At 40.7% G+C, this 17,669-nt stretch overlaps 1 long non-coding RNA gene across 1 annotated transcript; it reads right to left on the reverse strand.

Moving 5' to 3' along the window:
* Nucleotides 1-267: 267 nt before the first annotated feature.
* On the reverse strand, nucleotides 268-2,897 carry LOC119825530. Its single transcript, XR_005287229.1, has 3 exons — nucleotides 2,760-2,897; nucleotides 2,517-2,652; nucleotides 268-306 (listed from the first exon to the last, which is right to left on the reverse strand). It is a non-coding gene; the product is annotated as an uncharacterized LOC119825530 (long non-coding RNA).
* Between the last annotated feature and the right edge of the window lie 14,772 nt (nucleotides 2,898-17,669).

Genomic DNA, 17,669 nt, shown 5'->3' on the forward strand with positions numbered 1-17,669 from the left:
GCCTGGCCTTCTCTTTCAGGAACCAGTAGTAGAAATGAAGTTGCTGGCCCTTTATGAGTTTATTTACAAGTTTTTTTGACACCAGCGAGTTTCTGCTCATTCCTACTTGATTGCTTTTTTATATTGTTTATTTTGTTTACTTCTAGAAAATGAAAATCTAGATTTCTGAAGCCCAAAGTCTGATGATACAGCACAAGAAAACAGCCATTTGCCGTCAGCTTTCTCACTGACATCCAGCTTACCTTCTCCTGATGTCTTCATGGCTATTAGAAGTCGTATGACAGCCTGTGGTCATGCAGTATGAATCTACAAACAAAAGCTTGGGTCTTATTGCCATACATGCTATGAATGGCTATCTACTCTCTCTTCCCCACCTTATAGGTCAAAAAAGATGGTTTGGCAAATGGTGAGCAACAGTGCTGGATGGAATTCCTTCACACACATCTTCCAGGAAAAGCTTCCATCGACCAGCTGTTTCTAGAACATTTCACATGATCATAAATGTTACATTGTCAGATACCGTAACAAGCAACACCTTCAAGTCAGCCACTAGCAGGCCTTATTTCTTGCTTGCTTGCTACCAAGTAATTGGACAGTTGTCTTTGAACACATATGACATGGGATTCCCATCTATATGCTGTGAATATGCTTTGTTATCATTGATTAATAAAGAAGCTGCTTTGGGCCTCTGACAGGGTAGAATAAAGCTAGGCAGAAAAACTAAATTGAGTGCTAGGAGAAACAAGGAGGAGTCAGGGAGATGCCATGTAGCTGCCAAAGGAGACAGATGCCTGAACTTAAACCAGTCAGCCACAGCCTTGTAGCAACCCACAGCATAATAGAAAGGGGTTAATTTAAGATGTAAGAGTTAGTTAATAAGAAGCTTAAGCTAATAGGCCAACGAGTGTTTTCATTAACATAGTTCATGTGTCATTATTCATGTTTGATTATTTCGAGCCTGGGTGACTGGGATCTAACACGCAGTCTCTGCCTACATATATAACTAGGAACTATTTTTTTTGTTCTTGATATATCTGCACTTTAGTAAAAGTTAAAAGCTGAGCCCAGAAAAAGCACTGCCAGCATCATGAAGATAACACAGGAAATCCCCTTACTGTTTAAAGACCCAGTGTCTCAATCCCCATGCCTGTTTGCATTGTTACCTACAGGGGTTGGGATGGTCAGTGAGGGTAAGGGTAAGATACTGGTGAACCCTAATAACTGTAAACCAAGACCTTGTCTTCACATGACACAGATAACAGTCTATAATCAAAAGTACATTTTTAGTTAAAGGAATTATGTCTTGGGTAAAGTGGCAAGCAATTTGGGCTGTTGCCTTTATTTTTATTAAAGGTCTAGGTAGAAAATTAATGCCTGGTACAAGAGGATACCTGGGTGGTAGCCTCAGGTGGTTCTTTAAAAGTTTAAGTCCTGTCCATTTCACACTCTAGCGTAGTTGATCAGGCCAGGGCAAAGGATAAAGTGGTGTTGCTTTAAGCTACTCTTGTCTTCTACAACTTTGTTCTTAGAGTAGTTTATATTTAGTTGTGACTAGGGAGAGGAGAGGATTGCATTTGGGATAATTTATGAGTCTGTCCCAGAGTAGTAAGTGCACCTGCTCAGCCCTATGACCACACTAACTTGTAGGAAGCCTAGACAATGTAGGCTAGTTTATTTGAAGAAAAAGTTTGTGGATAGGTGCACACGTAGCAAATCTTTGCACAGAATAAAGAGCAGGAACTATTGTGTAATATTTGTTAAGATGTGTTACATTTGTTTATATTCTGGAACATTTGTTTACTGATGCAAAAATGTGTTGCATTCTTTTATTTTGCATTGGGTTAACTGTGAAGTTGTGTTACTTAGCCTGCATGAATAATCTGATTGGTCTACTAAAGAGCTAAACAGCCAGTAGCTGGGCCAAAAAAGGACAGCCAGGGCTATCAGGCAGAGTGAATAAATAGGAGAAGAGATCTGGGAAGGAGGATCAAAGCAGTAAAAAAATAAGGGAGGAGGACATCAGGGCCAGCCACCCAGCTACACGGCAAGGATGGAATAAGAAGTAAAGAAGGGTGTGTAGAAAGGTAAAAGCCCAGAGACAAAAGTTAGACAGGATTTTCTAAGCTAAGAAAAGTGGGCGAGAAACAAGCCAAACAAAATTCAGGCATTTATAAGTAGGAAGACTCCATGTGATTTATTTGGGAGCTGGGCAGTGGGCTCCCAAAAGTGCAATGAGCAAAACATAAAAGTAAAAACAACAAGAAACAGTGCTAATATCAACATTAATGCCTTCTTTAATAGGAAATCAGTATGTATCAAGCAGTAAATAAATGCATAATTGTCACTAAAACACATCTAAGGAATAAACTCTTCTTATCTCCTTTTTCATTATAACTTTTTTATGTTTTTTTAATGTTCAGTGCATAAAGAGGTAAGATCTAGTACTGTAATTCTGTAATAAACTAGGAAATACAGGGGCTGGGATTATAAGTAGCTTGGTTCATCGTCTTTCTTACCTGTTCTACTTGTGGAAGACAATTATCTTCATGACTGAGACATTACCCCACCTCTCTTGTCTTGTTTCTAGTAGATCTCAAAGTTCTTTCCATAAAGAGTTTATGGACAGTTTCTACTCACTCCAAGTAGTTTTCTCTGGCCAATAAAAAGGTACATAAATGTCAGTTTGTCAGTATTGAATTTGGTCTCAAAATTTCCTGAGTGTTTTTACTTTTCATTCTGTGGGAATATGGATGACCTACCTGCTGGAGGATGAGAAGAGAACAGAGCTGGTCCATGTCAGTCCAGTCTTTCCTCTCTCTGTTGAGTCAGCTCCAGGATCCAGGAGTGAGCTTTCCCTCAGACCCTTGAGCAAGCTCAATCAAAATCATCAGACGTGATGATCCCTGCTAACCCTGACAAATGAACAGTCATTGCCATAGAGTTCCTGTAGTTTCTTATCAGCTAGCATATTTGTGGCATAAAGTCACTCACACATTGCTCAATAACATCACTCCAATTACATAAGGACAGACACAGCTAGTAGCCTCTTTCAGTTTTCCTTGCATCTGAGCCTGACCACTAGCTCTGGAGAATGATATGTGCGACATTTTCATAACAATTTTTAAAGAAAAAGAAAGGTTTTATTTTGCTTTCCAGTGTGTCTGTGAAACTGCAGTATGATGTGATACCTGGAGATCCCAGAGCTACATGAACCATGGATAATACTGAGGATGGAAGCTACTAATTGAAGAAAAAAAACAGAACAATGGAAGGGCCACAGATTTGCGCCACCAGCCCTAGACCATCCATTTGTTTTCTTGGGGTAATAGAAAATAAAACATTTTTTTCACTGCACTAATATTTGGAGTTTTACTTTGAGATTAATTCTAATTGGAATAAATACTTAGTTGGTCAACTAGGAAGTTTACTATAATTAAAACTGGTTGTGTTCTACTCATGTGCATATTTGGTATCATTTTTGTTTTTCCTTAAAGGTAGTTGTCTTAGGGTTTCTATTGCTGTGAAGAGATTCCATAACCATGAAAAATCTTATAAAGTATAACATTTAATTGGGGTGGCTTGCTTACAATCTGAGAGTTTCAATTCATTGATGGAGGAGTGTCTATGTGTTACTTTCATTGGTTAATAAAGAAACTGCCTTGGCCCTTTGATAGGCAGAAAATTAGGTAGGTGGAGTAAACAGAACAGGATGCTGGGTAGAAGGCAGTGAGACAGTCACCATGAAGCCAGTCACCAGGTTATACATGCTGAATCTTTCCCGGTAAGCCACCACGTTGTGGTGCTACACACATTACTAAGTATGGGTTAAAGCAAGATATGAGAGTTAGCTAATAAGAGGCAGAAACTAGTGGGCCAGGCAGTGTTTAAATAAATAGTTTATGTGTTGTTATTTCGGGGCATAAGCTAGCCAGGCAGCTGGGAGCCAGGCGGGATGAAAAGCAGGCCTGCTCGTCTCATCACTACAATTTATTTTCATCATTGTGGGCATGGTGGCATGCAGGCAGATGTGGTGCTGGAGCAGTAGCTGAGAGTCCTACATCTTATAGACAACAGGAAGTCAACCGACACTGAGCAAAGCTCAAGTAAAAGGGACCTCAAAGCCTGCCCCACAGTCACACACTTCCCCCAACAAGGCCATACCTACTCAACAGTGCTATACCTCTTAATACTGCCAGGCTCTTTGTAATTATGGCATCCAACTGCATTCAAACTACCACATTCTACACCCTGACCCCATACCAATACCATAGTGCAAAATCTGTTTAGTCCAACTACAAAAGACCTCATAGTTTTGAAAAAAATCACAGTCTCAAAAATGTTTTAAATTTCAATGTTTAAAGCATTTTCTGAGATTCATGAAATCTCTTAACTCTAAACATTTGTAAAAATAAAAATAAAAAATCAGATCAAATACTTCTAATATATAATGGCACAGCATATATACATTACCCTTCCAAAACATAGGGAAGGGAGCATAGCAAGAAAATACGGTACCAAAGTAAAACTGGAAACCAGTTGGGCATCTTCATGTCTGACATCAAAACACTCATCAGATCTTCAACTCTGTTCAGCTTTGCTGACAACACACTTCTTTCTCTTGGACTGGTTCCACTCCCTGTTAGCAGCTCTCCTCAACAGGTATCCAATGACTCTGGCATCTTTGAGTTGTAATCTTGAGCTCTCCAAAACAATCTAGGCTTCATCTTCATAGCTTCATGCAATGTCCTTTCTACTACGCTTCCATTCAGGGATACGCCTGACACATTCCTGGCCTCAATGCCTTTCTTTAGGTATGGAGTCAAATTCCATAACCTGTTTCTTCTATCCTTAACTCTAAAGCCGAAACCACATGGCAAAGGTGCTTACTGGGGCTGGAATATGGCCTCCTCATTTAACTACATCTGTTGTAAAACAGCATGAGAAACCTTATCAGGTGAGAGCCAGAGGACTCCCTGTGGGTGGGAGACAAATATGCCATGTAGGCAAAGCTTAAGGGAGGAGTTCATTTACAGAAGAGTAAAGGGAAGGGAAGAGGGAAAGAGAAATACAAAGAGGAAGAGGAAGAAGAAGGGGCAAGGTCTAGCTTGACTCTTTAGAAAAGCCATGGGAAAGGAAGAGAAAAATGGATGGAGCTTCTCTCTTAAAAGGAGCATATGGTAATGTAGCAGCCATAGGAACCTGGGCTGGCTAGGGTACTGCCTGGATTCATTCTACCAGGTAACAGGGGACCAGTATAATGCCTGAATCCTAGTAAAGCACGAAACAATCCCACACCAGTTTGGATTCAAAGGGTTATTTATTTGAGGGGAAAACTTACAGAACACCATCCTACACGACAGCCAGGAAAGGAGTCTAGTCTCTGGAGCAAGAGAGAGAGTGGAGGGCTGTTGCTGCTTTTTAAAGAAAAAGAGACCATGCCCCAGTGGGCTGGTGTCTCAGTGACTATTGGCTGAAGTAGCAGAAGGAGCTCCTGCAGCACCTCCCGCTTTTGTTTTAGTAAGAGAGTTCTAAACCTACTACGAAACTGTATACAATAAGAACAAATATCCTATTCTAACTAGCTTAGGACTTGTATAATAGATAACTTGGCCCAGTCATGAGAGGAAAGTAATTACATTTATATAGTCTTCAACCCCATCAAAGATCTGAGAAGGGAAATAATGTTACCTGAGTAACAACTTCCAAAACATGCAAATCACAAGAGACAACTGGTTACCTGGGCAATCACCCAAAGTCACCTTTGCAGCATTGAAGCAACCAACTTTGGCTAAGGGCTAGAATAACTGACAGATTATTTTTAAAGGCAAGAAAATTTTCAAAACCATCTTACCCTGTCTTGGCAAGATTTGACAGTTCTGCTTATCCATTTCTGGATGCTATGTATTTTGTCAGTAGTTGAGGTATGGGCAGTTCCTTGCCCAGAGGCCAGTTTTGCCAAGAAGAGGACAAGCTCCAAGTGGAGTGTCTTTGGTGCTCAACAAACTCTAGTGAATAGATCGGTGTTGCCAGGAGCGATTTTGTCTCACTACCACAGAACTCTAAGTTAGATTAAATTCCATTTTCTTCAGCTCTTTGAAGAGGTTGAAGATTATTTATACAGAATATAATCTCTATGTATCTAAAGAACCTGATTAGTCTAACTATAAATATGGCAAACATAGATGATTATTGATCTACAATTCTTAATACCTATCTAACTTAAAGACTAAGAGAATAAACAACTATGCAATAAATGAGGACAATGACCTCCAAATGTAAACAATGTACAAGTATACATTGCAATATGGTGTATATATATATATCAATACATAAACAATATATAAGTATCTTAATCAAAAGTAGAAATGTACACTGCAATATGGTAAATATATATATCAATACTATATATATCAATACATAAAAATGTTTTAAACAGAGGTAGAAGCATGCATGCATAATATTTAATATAATTTAACTTTGTATCCATATACAAGAATCTATGCCAATGTAGTTATCTATAAACAATAACTCACAAATACCAATCTATTATCCCATCATCCAATTTTCCTTTTTTTTTCAAAAAGATCCCTGAGCTTATAAAATTCCTCCTCCAGCCCTCAACCATATACTGATTATAATCAACCCCTATATGATGTCCCTAAACTTTAGGACAAATTTTGCTGGGAGAGGGGAAGTCTTCCTCTAGAATTACTTCCAGCTGTTATGAGGGCGACATTCTGGGGGATACTGTGAAAATAAAATGATGGTTAAATTTCAAGATTAATGTCTGGTAAGATTGCAAATATTCTCTTGAGTATTTTGTGGAGGTCTGGCCAGAATGTTGTAAAAGATGTGCACCATTTCAGCTAACCAAGTTGGAACTGTCTTGTGTGGTTGGTACCCAAAATTGATACGGACAGTAACGCTATCAGTATCATGATGTCATATTAATCAGGCAAAGTTGTTGTTATGGGGCTCCATCTTCTTCCTGGAAACTTCAAAGATTACTGCAGGAAAATTCATTGTTCATTGTAGAAAACTTAAACATTAAGTATATAGACATATACAGAAATAATATATTCAATAAAAGGTATGATAGATATTGTTGGGAGCAGTGGGAACTCCAGCCAAGAAATAGGAGGCAGAGGCAGGTGGATCTGGAGTTCGAGGCTCCAACTTTTGGACTTGGGTAATAGTTACATATGAGGCAACCTTTTGAGCACTTATAGGTGCGAAATCATAGTACCCTGCTCCTTGCTCTGAATCGTGGAAAGCTTAGGGCCTCCTGGTGTTGTCCTTTCAAAATGCTCTGCTTACCCTTACCAGTCTCATGTTACTGCCCTGTGGTCTCATTATCTGGAATGAGAACCTGAGGAGATGTTGGGATCAGTGAGACCCCAGATCCTGAATTTCTTGTAATCCCCTGATCTGAGTGCCTACAGCTGCTCTGAGCACAAGACCTTCAGGAGTTCCTGATGGCAGGAGAGTGGTTTCTGGTGGCTTTGGCTGGGGCGTGGCTATCTCTATATAATCTTCCCCTGAACACAATAAAGGGGGCATCCTTGGGGAATTCAAGGATGACCCATGTCGCTGCCTCTCTGTCCGTGTGTATCTATGTATTTTAACCTCCAGCCCCTTTCCTGAAGCTCAGTAACTGGGTAATAGCATACCGAGCGCAGACACAGGGGTACGGTGTGCAGCAATTGGAGGTCCCACTGAGATTTCAGCAAGATATGAAGAAAAAGAACCCTCATTTGGCGATGGATTGAGATAGAGACAGAGACCCACATTGGAGCACTGGACTGAGCTCCCAAGGTCCAAATGAGCAGAAGAAGGGAGAACATGACCAAGGAAGTCAGGACTGCGAGAGGTCCGTCCACTCACTGAGACAATGGGACTCATCTAATGGGAGCTCAGCAAGGCCAACTGGACTGGGACTGATGGAGAATGTGATCAAACCGGTCTCTCTGAACGTGGCTGACAAGGAGGGCTGACTGAGAATCCAAGGACAATGGCACTGGGTTTTGATTCTACTGCATGTACTGGCTTTGTGGGAACCTAGTCTGTTTGGATCCTCACCTTCCTAGACCTGGACGGAGGGGGGAGGACCTTGGACTTCCCACAGTGCAGGGAACCCTGACTGCTCTTTGGACTGGAGAGGGGGGGAATGGGGAAGGGAAAGGAAAATGGGAAGAGGGGAGGAGGTGAAAATTTGTAAAAATTATATAATTTAATAAAAAATAATAAATAAAAAAGAAATGAAAAGGACATAACAGACATAAAGAAAATCTGAGAATTATAAGGCTGTACTTTAAAACCCTGTATTCTGTCCAATTAGAAACTTAAAAAAAATTTTCTTCATAAGTCTCAGTTACCAAAGCTAAATCAAGATCAGATAAACAATTTTTTTTTTGATTTTTCGAGACAGGGTTTCTCTGTAGCTTACAAGGCTGTCGGATAAACAATTTAAACAGACCTTAATTCCTAGTGAGATAGAAGCAGTCATTGAAAGTCTTCCAATAAAATAGCAAGCAAATTAACAAAAATATCCTAGGGCCATATGAATTTAGTGCAGAATTCTACCAGACTTTCAAAGAAACATCATCACCAATATTCCTCAAATATTCCACAAAATAGAAAGATAAGAAAGTTTGCCCAATTCATTTTATGAGGCCATAGTTATCATGATGCGCATACCACATAAAAACCCAACCAAGAAAGTAAATTACAGATCAATTTCCCTTATGAACATAGAAGCAAAAATATTCAATAAAATAGTGGGAAACCAAATCAAAGAACATATTTTAAAAAATCATCCAATATGATTAAGTAGATTCATTTCAGGGATGCATTAAAAATGAAAATCAATAAATATAATCTACCATATAAACAAGTTGAAACAAAAACTATATCTCTTTTAGGTGCCCTTTGACAAACTCCAACACTCCTTTATAAAAAAGGTTATAAAGAGCCTGTTGGTAAATGCCTTTAATCCCAGCACCTGGGGGGTAGATCTCTGTGAATTTGAGGCCAGCACAGTCTATAAAGCAAGTTCCAGGACAGCCGTAACTGTTATACAGAGAGTCCCTGTCTTGAAAAATGAAAAGAAAGAAAAAGAAAGAGAAAGAAATGACAGCCTATAAAATGGGAAAATATCAACCCCACTTCTGACAGAAGGCTGATTTCCAAAATATGTAAAGAATTAACATAACCAGATATCCACAAAGCTAATAATCCAAAGGAAAAAATGGGGTAGTGTTGTGGGATCCCCCTCTGTATGCTGTGAAGACCATTGGTTAATAAAGAAACTGCCTTAGGCCTGTGCAGGGCAGAATAGAGGTAGGCGGGAAAACTAAACTGAATGCTGAGAGAAAGAAGGCAGAGTCTGCGAGAAGCCATGTAGCCCCATCAGAGACAGATGCCAGAATCTTGTCAGTAAACCACAGCCACGTGGTGATACACAGATTAAAAGAAATGGGTTAAATTAAGATATAAGAGTGAACCAATAAGAAGCTAGAACTAGTGGGTCAAGTAGTTATTTAAATAATACAGTTTCTGTGTTTCTGTGTGGTTATTTCAGGGCTGAGCAGCCTGTAACAAACAAATGGCCTGCTACAACAAATTGGTGCCAATGTGGCTAACTAAAATCCACTTAAAACCTGAGAGAGTTTAGGAAGGAATTCTTGGCACCAAAAAAAAAAAAAAAAAAAAAAAAAAACCAAAACAGAAAGAAAAACAAAAGAAAGAAAAGAAGAAAAAACAGAGTTAAGCACGGCTTAATGCTGCAGCTCCTTTAAGAGAGCCTTTCGTGATTCCGTGACAGCAGGAAAAAGCTGTGCAGTTTTGAAATGGTGGCTTTCTCAGTCATGCTGCCAGCATGAACTCTGGCTCTTTCAGGAGGCTGAGCACTTAAATGGGGCTTCTGGGCAGCATGGTGCAAGTTACTTGGTTGCAGCATGGGCCAACTGGTTATCAGAGTTGAGGTGCTGAGGATGGCTCCCACCTGGTAGTCTAGGGATTATTCTGCTCATTGGAGGATTTGCCTTCTTTCAGAAAAGAAATTATTTCAGGTAGAAACAGAAAACTGAAATAGTAACACTAATTAGTAAAAAAAATTGTCATAAGTTTAAGTTTACAGTGGACTAGGAAGATATGTTATATGGCCCCAGTGTGGTTTTTCCTTCTGCTCCTCTTCAGCATCAGGTTTTCTTTAAAGAATGGAGTCCAGACATAGATACAGCACAGGCAAGAGCGTCTGCCTTGCCACAGTTCTAACTGAAGAGGGACTTAGCCTATCCCTCTCTCTCTCAGGAACCAGTGGTAGAAATGAAGTTTCTAAAACTTTTATGAGCTCATTTACAAGTTTCTTGATATCTATGAGTTTCTGTTTATTCCTGTTTAATTGTATTTTTGTTGTTTACTTTTGTTTATTTCTAGAAAGTAAAAATCTAGATTTCTGAAGCCCATAAATCTGATGACACAATGTAAGAAAGCAACCATTCGTAATCACCTTTGTTGACATCCAGCTTACATGTTCCTGATGTCTTCATGTTTGTTAGAAGTCATGTGTCACACGACAATCATGCAGTATGACTATACAGGTGAAGTTTTGGTGTTTACCATCATACATGCTATGAATGATTATCTACTCTCTGCCTTCCCCACTTCTCAGATTGAAGAAGAAGATGGCTTAGCAAAAGGTCAACAACTGTGCTGGGTGTATTTCCTTCACCCACATCCTCCATGAATGGCCTCCTCCACCAACTTCCTGTTCTTAGATTCATTTTATATAATCATAAATGTTACACTTTTAGGTGCCGTGAGAAGCAACACCTTCATGTCAGTCACTAACTGGCCTTCTTTGCTTGCTTGCTACCAAGTAGCTAGACAGTTGCCTTTTGTAATTATCATTAAATAGCTAGCTAGGAGCCATTTTTTAGCAGTATCTCTGCATTTTAAAAGTTGGACCCAGGGAGGTACTGCCAGTATAAAGAAGATAACACTGAAAATTCCCTTACTATTTGGAACCCCATTGTCTCAATTCCCCTTGCTGTCTGCTTGGTGACTTACACTGAAGTTAGAATGGATCAATATGGGTAAGGGTAAAATACTGGTGAACCCTAATAGCTGTACATCAAGAAGAAAAAAATGAGGCTTGAGATTAGCAAATATCTGCACACAATAAAGAGTAGAAGAATGCTATCAAGATTAATGTCTACTTTAATAGAAGGAAATTACCATGCGTCAAGCAGTGAATACATTCATTATTGTCAAACATATCTAAAGGATATGCTCTTTTTATCTCCTCTTTCATTGCAATGTCTTCATGTTTAAGTCGGGACAGAAAAGGGAAAGAGATATAATTCTGTAACAGACTAAGAAACACAGGGCAGAGATTGATAGTAGGTTGGCTCATTATCTTTCTTCCCTGTTCTACTTGTGAAGACAATTTTCTTCATGATTCTACCTTCATTCCTCCTCTCCGACATGTTTTTTTACTAGACCTCAAAATTCATGGCTCTGGTTACTCACTCTAAGTAGTTTTCTCTAGCCAATAAAAAGATACAGAAATGGCAGTTCTTTAATTTTGAGTTTGGGTCTCAAAAGGTCCTGAGTGTTTCTACTTTTCATTCTGTGGGAATATTGGTGACCTACCCACTGGAGGATGAGAATAGAACCCAGTTGGTCCATGTCAGTCAAACCTTTCATTTCTCTGTTGAGGCCAGCTCAAGGATCCAGGAATTAGTGTTCTCTCAGACCCTTGAGCAAGCCCAGTCAAGATCATCAGACATGAGGCCATGCTGATCCTGGACAAATGAACAGTTATCGCCATAGCGTTCCTGTGGTGGTTTGTCAGGCAGCACGTTTGTAGCATTTAGTAACTCATACATTGCTCAATAACCCAACTCCAATTTATAAGTAACTCATACATTGCTCAAACATAACTCCAATTCTATAAGTAACTCATATATCGCTCAATTACATAACTCCAATTTCATAAGGACAGACATAGCTGTCTTTTTTAGTTTCTTCTGCATCTGAGACTGACCATTAGCTCTAGCAAATGAGATGTGTGATATTTTTAGGACAATCCTTTAAAGAAAAGGAAGGACTTTCTTGCTTTTCAGTGTATCTGTGGAACTGCAGTACTGGTGTGATACCTGGAGGTCCCAGAACTACTTGATCCATGGATAATGCTGAGGATGGAAGCTACTAATTGAAGAGAAAAACAGAACTTGGCAAGAACTATGACCATAGATTTCACCCCACTAGCCCTAGACCATCCAATTGTTGCCTTATGTAATGGAGACTAAACCATGCTTTTCACAGCACTGTTATTTGGAGTTTTACTTCACACATAGCTGAGATTATTTCTAATAGAAATAAATACTTAATTGGTCACTTGGGAAGTTTACTATCATTAAAATTAGCTGCGTTCTACTCATGTGCATGTCCTGGATCATTTGTGTTCTTCCCTTAAAGGTAATGGAGTAACAGTTTCGGGAGATAGGGATGGTGGGTCAGAGAGTCATCTCCAGGGCAATCTTAGAAGAAGTGTCACTTGTATAGGGTGAAGAAAGGCTTGTGGTGGGAAAGTGCTTGAAATCTACAGATGTGAGAAGGTGATCCAGTAGTTAGTCTCCAGACATTTGAAGACATGTCTGTGTTGCAGAATTGGGGAGAATAAAAACTGCCATGGGCTCCCAGGAAGGATCTGAGCAGATGGCGGTGGGGGGGGGGGGTGGAAAGGAATTGAAATAGACTGGACTCATCACTTGTCAGAATAGCAAACACCCACTGCCACAGTTTTGGATGTGGTGTTAGCAGAAAGGGCAAAAGGCCACACAGCCACCTGATCCAACCCCCCTCATCTTCCTAGCTCTACACAGATGCAAAAAGTTTCTTTTGTTGACCATGCATGCACATATACACAGATATATGTATATATGAGTACATGCTCATGAATGTTTATATATTGTGATGCCCCCTTGTCAGAAACTAGATTAACTTGCTCATATGTTTCCAAAATATTAGAATTTACCAAATAAATTCATAAAGTATGCTGTTCCATTGATAGCAATTTGCCAGGTAGTACCAAATCCTTTGATAGCTGACTGAGGCAACCTACTATCTTTTTGTTCCAATCTTAACTATTAATATTCACTGTCAGATCATTTTTTACATATCACACTGAAAATGTCTATGTATCCATATATGTATGTGTGTATACGTATGCATCTATATCATTTATCATCTGTCTATCTACCTATTATCCATCCATATATCTATTTATCTATCTACCTACCTATCATCTGTCTGTCTGTCTGTCTGTCTATCATTATCTATTATTTACCTGTGAAGGTTACAGAATGTGTACAAAGGGATAAAAAGGCTGTAGCAGACTAAGAAGTTCCAAAGAGGCCTAACTATGAGGCACAAACAGAAACTGATAAGGGTTGCTAGAAGAGTCTTCAAGGAGAAGAAGGGTTGAATAACTAAACATCGAAAGTCTGTCAGAGATACTGGTGTTGCTACTGTAGAGTCAAGTTGTAAGGGCAGAGTTCAACTGTCTGAGAGTTGAGTCAAGTTGTATAGCAAGTTGCAGACTAGGGAAGAATCAGATGGTCCAGATAGATGAATGGTGGATGGATTGACTGATGGCAGTTATACAGTAGGCCACATCCACAGCGAGGACCAAGCCAAGCTGCAGCCCCTTTCACAGTCAGGAATTTTGTGCCTGTTGTTTCCTTGACTCACACACAGAATGCTGGATGACAGGTTGGTGAGGGTGTTGCTAGGTGTCCTTCTCCTTCTGCAGTCCCCATGAGGATGTCTTAATCTTCCCTTATTCTGGTCCATTCAATATGTCCTTGGGCCTTGTTTTCCTAGTGTGACTTTAATATTTGCATGTAATCCCCATTGGCTTTCATAAATGTGTAGGGTGGTGTGACTCTTACTCTTGGGACTGGGTTGACTATCAGCTTTCTGCGTGTCACCGGACAGGTGGTGATGTTTAGCCTTGCTTCTACACCCACAAGGAGTCTGATGCTCTTGTGCAATGGAGTCCCTCGGAGTAAGGCCTGGCCTTGTGAACTCCTGTTTTATACAATATGGTGTCACTCAGGTCAGGCCAGTCCGATCACAACACTATCTTACACTAAAATCAATATGGTCTCAGACTGAGGAAAATTGGAAGGCTCAGCCCAGTTGAGAACCACTAGGTGGTGCTTCGGCTTAATTCTTTTTACCATTTTACAGCAAACTAAAGTCAGCTTTGCCTCAGGAAAGTCGTCCTGTATTTCTTTATAGTTCCATACAACAAGCCTACACCTCCTTAACTCTGTAGCTTTTCTTGGGTGGCGCTTGGAATAGCTACAAGAGGAGGAGGCGCTAAACTTCTACTTAAGAAGAAAAAACATCTTTTCAGTTCCTAATGGTACACTGCTCTTTTCTCCTAATTGTAGTAGACGCAGTTTGCTTACCAAATGGTAAGTTGGGAGTGGATATTCACACTCGCGGGGAGGAGGGTCATTAAACTATCTTCTTAGTTCAGCCGAGATTAGTACTCATTGCTTCAGATAGAGAGAAGGGCTTGGTAGAGTCAATGGCTTGGGGTAAAATTAGCTCTCCTTTTCCACTCCCTAGGCTCTCACCCATCATGTCTAGAGGCACATATGGTATTCTGACGCTGGAAGGAAGCTGCAGATAAATTAGGTCAACTTCCGCATTTTCTAAAAGAGGAAACCGAGACTCTCAGATTCAGTGGTCATGCGGTGTTACTAAGAAGTCAGATGCCCTGTCTTATTATTCACCAAGAGAACACAGCTACTTTCCGAGGCCACGCCAGAAAGGGCACTCACAGAGGCAAGGAACTGGCCATCACTACTTTGGACCGTGTCTTATTCACAAGGCCTGAAAGCCCCCACCTACCTCATCTCTCTTGTCTGATTGGCCCAGTTCCTGTGATAGCTTGTTATCTAATCCCCGGAAAAGAAGGGAAGATACTTATCTGTTTAGACCTTTGCAGAGCTGGGTGGAACTGGGCGGGGCCGGGCGGGGCCGGGTGGGGCCGTGCCCAGGTAGGCTTTAGAACAATCTTTTACCAGTCACAGATCCTTGTGGGAGAGCAGCACGTGGAGACCTGCAGCAACGTGCCAAAGACGGAACTGGAGGATGTGTGTGAGGCCTTGCTGATGAAGATTGTGACGGGGAAACTGAGTTAAAATATGCATAAGAACTCCACAGTGGGAAAGCTCAGGGAAGAAAGGCATAGCAGGAAGAGAGGATGGCCTGGGCGGGTCAGGGTGGGTCTCCATCAGGGTGACAGAAACTGTATTATTTCCTCACATACATCTTGCATTTCAGGAATTCATTTGGTAGCAGAAGACAGTTTTTAAGAACGCCAGCCATGTTCTGCAGGCCCAGCTAATCTCGATGAATTTATAAGGTTCTCTGAACAGAATATCCAAATCTTCTAACCGATTCATCCACCACTGATTTGAAGATCAAACGAGGAGCCGAGAACATTGGCTCATATGTAGTAAAGAGCCAAAACGGGGCTGCGACAGGCACGGGGTCTGCTGGGTGAGGTTGATGGAGAAGGTAGGCCTTCCTCTCTGAGCAGTTGACCCCGGTATTGCTCAAGGATCTCTCCCCGTTCTGGTTTCCCACCATGTAATCAGAATACAATTCTTACTATTAGGCCAGCTGAAGAGAGGGTTTTGAAGATCATCTCTATCTGGTTATTAATGTTTCTGCAAAGGACGCTGAAAAATCTTATCTTTCAGCCTATCAGCTCCCAAAGGGACTTCATGTCTGCACAAGCACCCAGGAAAGCGTTCAGTGCATGGTTCCCTGCTACTCCTGCCTCCCCCCCACATCGTGAGACTCTGAGAGCTCACACATGGATAGAAATAGATAGGCTCCCACGGCCAGTACATCCTTGTGAGACTCTGAGAGCTCACACATGGATAGAAATAGATAGGCTCCCACGGCCAGTACATCCTTGCACTGTGACGCCCTAGTGATTTAGTAATTGTGTGAGAGAGAAGAAGCTGGTGGCCAGCATTGCAGAAAAAAGCTCTCGGGTGAATCAAGAGTATCTACAACTTTAACCAGAGGAAGAGAGAAAGCATCCACAGACTCAAATTTATCAACAGTAAAGGGAACACAATATATCAAAACAGAGGAATCGTGAAGTTCAACTAAATATTAGGGATTTTAGGGAAAGAGAAAATAAATCACCTTGCAAATTGCTGGGATGGTTTGCTTGTGAGTAAGAAAAGGATCCTAACTGGGAGATAGTTATATATGAGAGACTGATCATACTCTGTTTTCTAATAATGTGAAGAAAATGCTTGTGTACATCACACTTTTCAGTTTCTTTTCTGAAAACAGAGTGCCAGAGGCCTCTGGATGAGAGTGGTCTATGGTTAAGATGAGATTTACCATCTTTCTGAAAGGTATCATGTCTACCATGCAGCCTCCTGAGGTTCCAAGGCAGCCACAGAACCTATAAGGAAAATGAATATGATGTGGTTGTCAAGCCTTTAAAAGAACATGAACACCTCTATAGATCCAAGTGAGGCTGTGCACTGTGGGACAATGGCCTTTTATCCTGTCACTTGTATTATTTTTAATAAAACACTAATAGGCCAGTAGCCAGGCAGGAAGTAGAGGCCGGGCAATGAGAACTTTGGGAAGAGGGAAGTTTCAGTCTGCAGTCGTCACCTAGACAGAGAGGAAGCCAAGATGTGACTGCCTCTGCGAAAAAGGTACCAAGCCATGTGGCTAACACAGACAAGAATTGTGGGCTAATATAAGTTATAAGAGTTCATAAGAAGCTTGAGATACTAGGCCAATCAGTTTATAATTAAATGCAGACCTCTGTGTGATTTCTATGGGACTGAACGACTGAAGGACTGGGTAGGACAGAAACCTCTGTCAACAGCTGTGTGGGACCTAGGAGTCAGGCAAGGTCGTATTTTTTTTTTTTTTTTTGCAATTCCTCATGGTTTATTTACAAGCCCCAAATTTCTTCATTCCCAGTTTTAAAGCTTTTGGCCTCAGGATATCATCCACAGCATATCCCCTTTGAAGAAACCCTCCCACAGACCTGCCTGGTCCACGGAATGGAAAATTACGACATCATTTACAAGACAGTGAAAACAAAGCAGCAGCTCAAGATACCAGCTCCAAAAAGCTACAGTGAATGTCTTGGGACTAGAACGAATGTTTCAACAGCTCCCAGGCCAGCAAGAAGCATCTGTCTTCTGTCATTTCCCCCACGCATTGTAAAATGTGCACAGAAAGGCAGCCACGCCAGCAGAGGTAAAGGAGTTCAGTTGTCGGCAACATTTTCCACCGTTCCCTTACAGCTAAGGCCTCCAAACCCATTACCTCCCAACCACCTGTCAGTGGATGGTACTGACTGATGCAGGACAAAGTGGCGCATCCCTTTCCATTAAAAAGAAAAAAAAAGGCAAAAACTGCAAGGTCCAATTTTACAAGATAGGAACTATACATGCCCAACACATGTGAAATAATATTCAGCCTACACATTAATTATCAAGGCAGTGGCAGTTTTAAAGATGTCATTTTCATAAATAAAATTATACTACTAAACCTTCTGATGGAATCTATGGTTGAGAGAGGGAACAGGACAAGCA

Source organism: Arvicola amphibius, chromosome 10 (assembly GCF_903992535.2).
Source record: "Arvicola amphibius chromosome 10, mArvAmp1.2, whole genome shotgun sequence".
Taxonomy (NCBI): Eukaryota; Metazoa; Chordata; class Mammalia; order Rodentia; family Cricetidae; genus Arvicola; species Arvicola amphibius.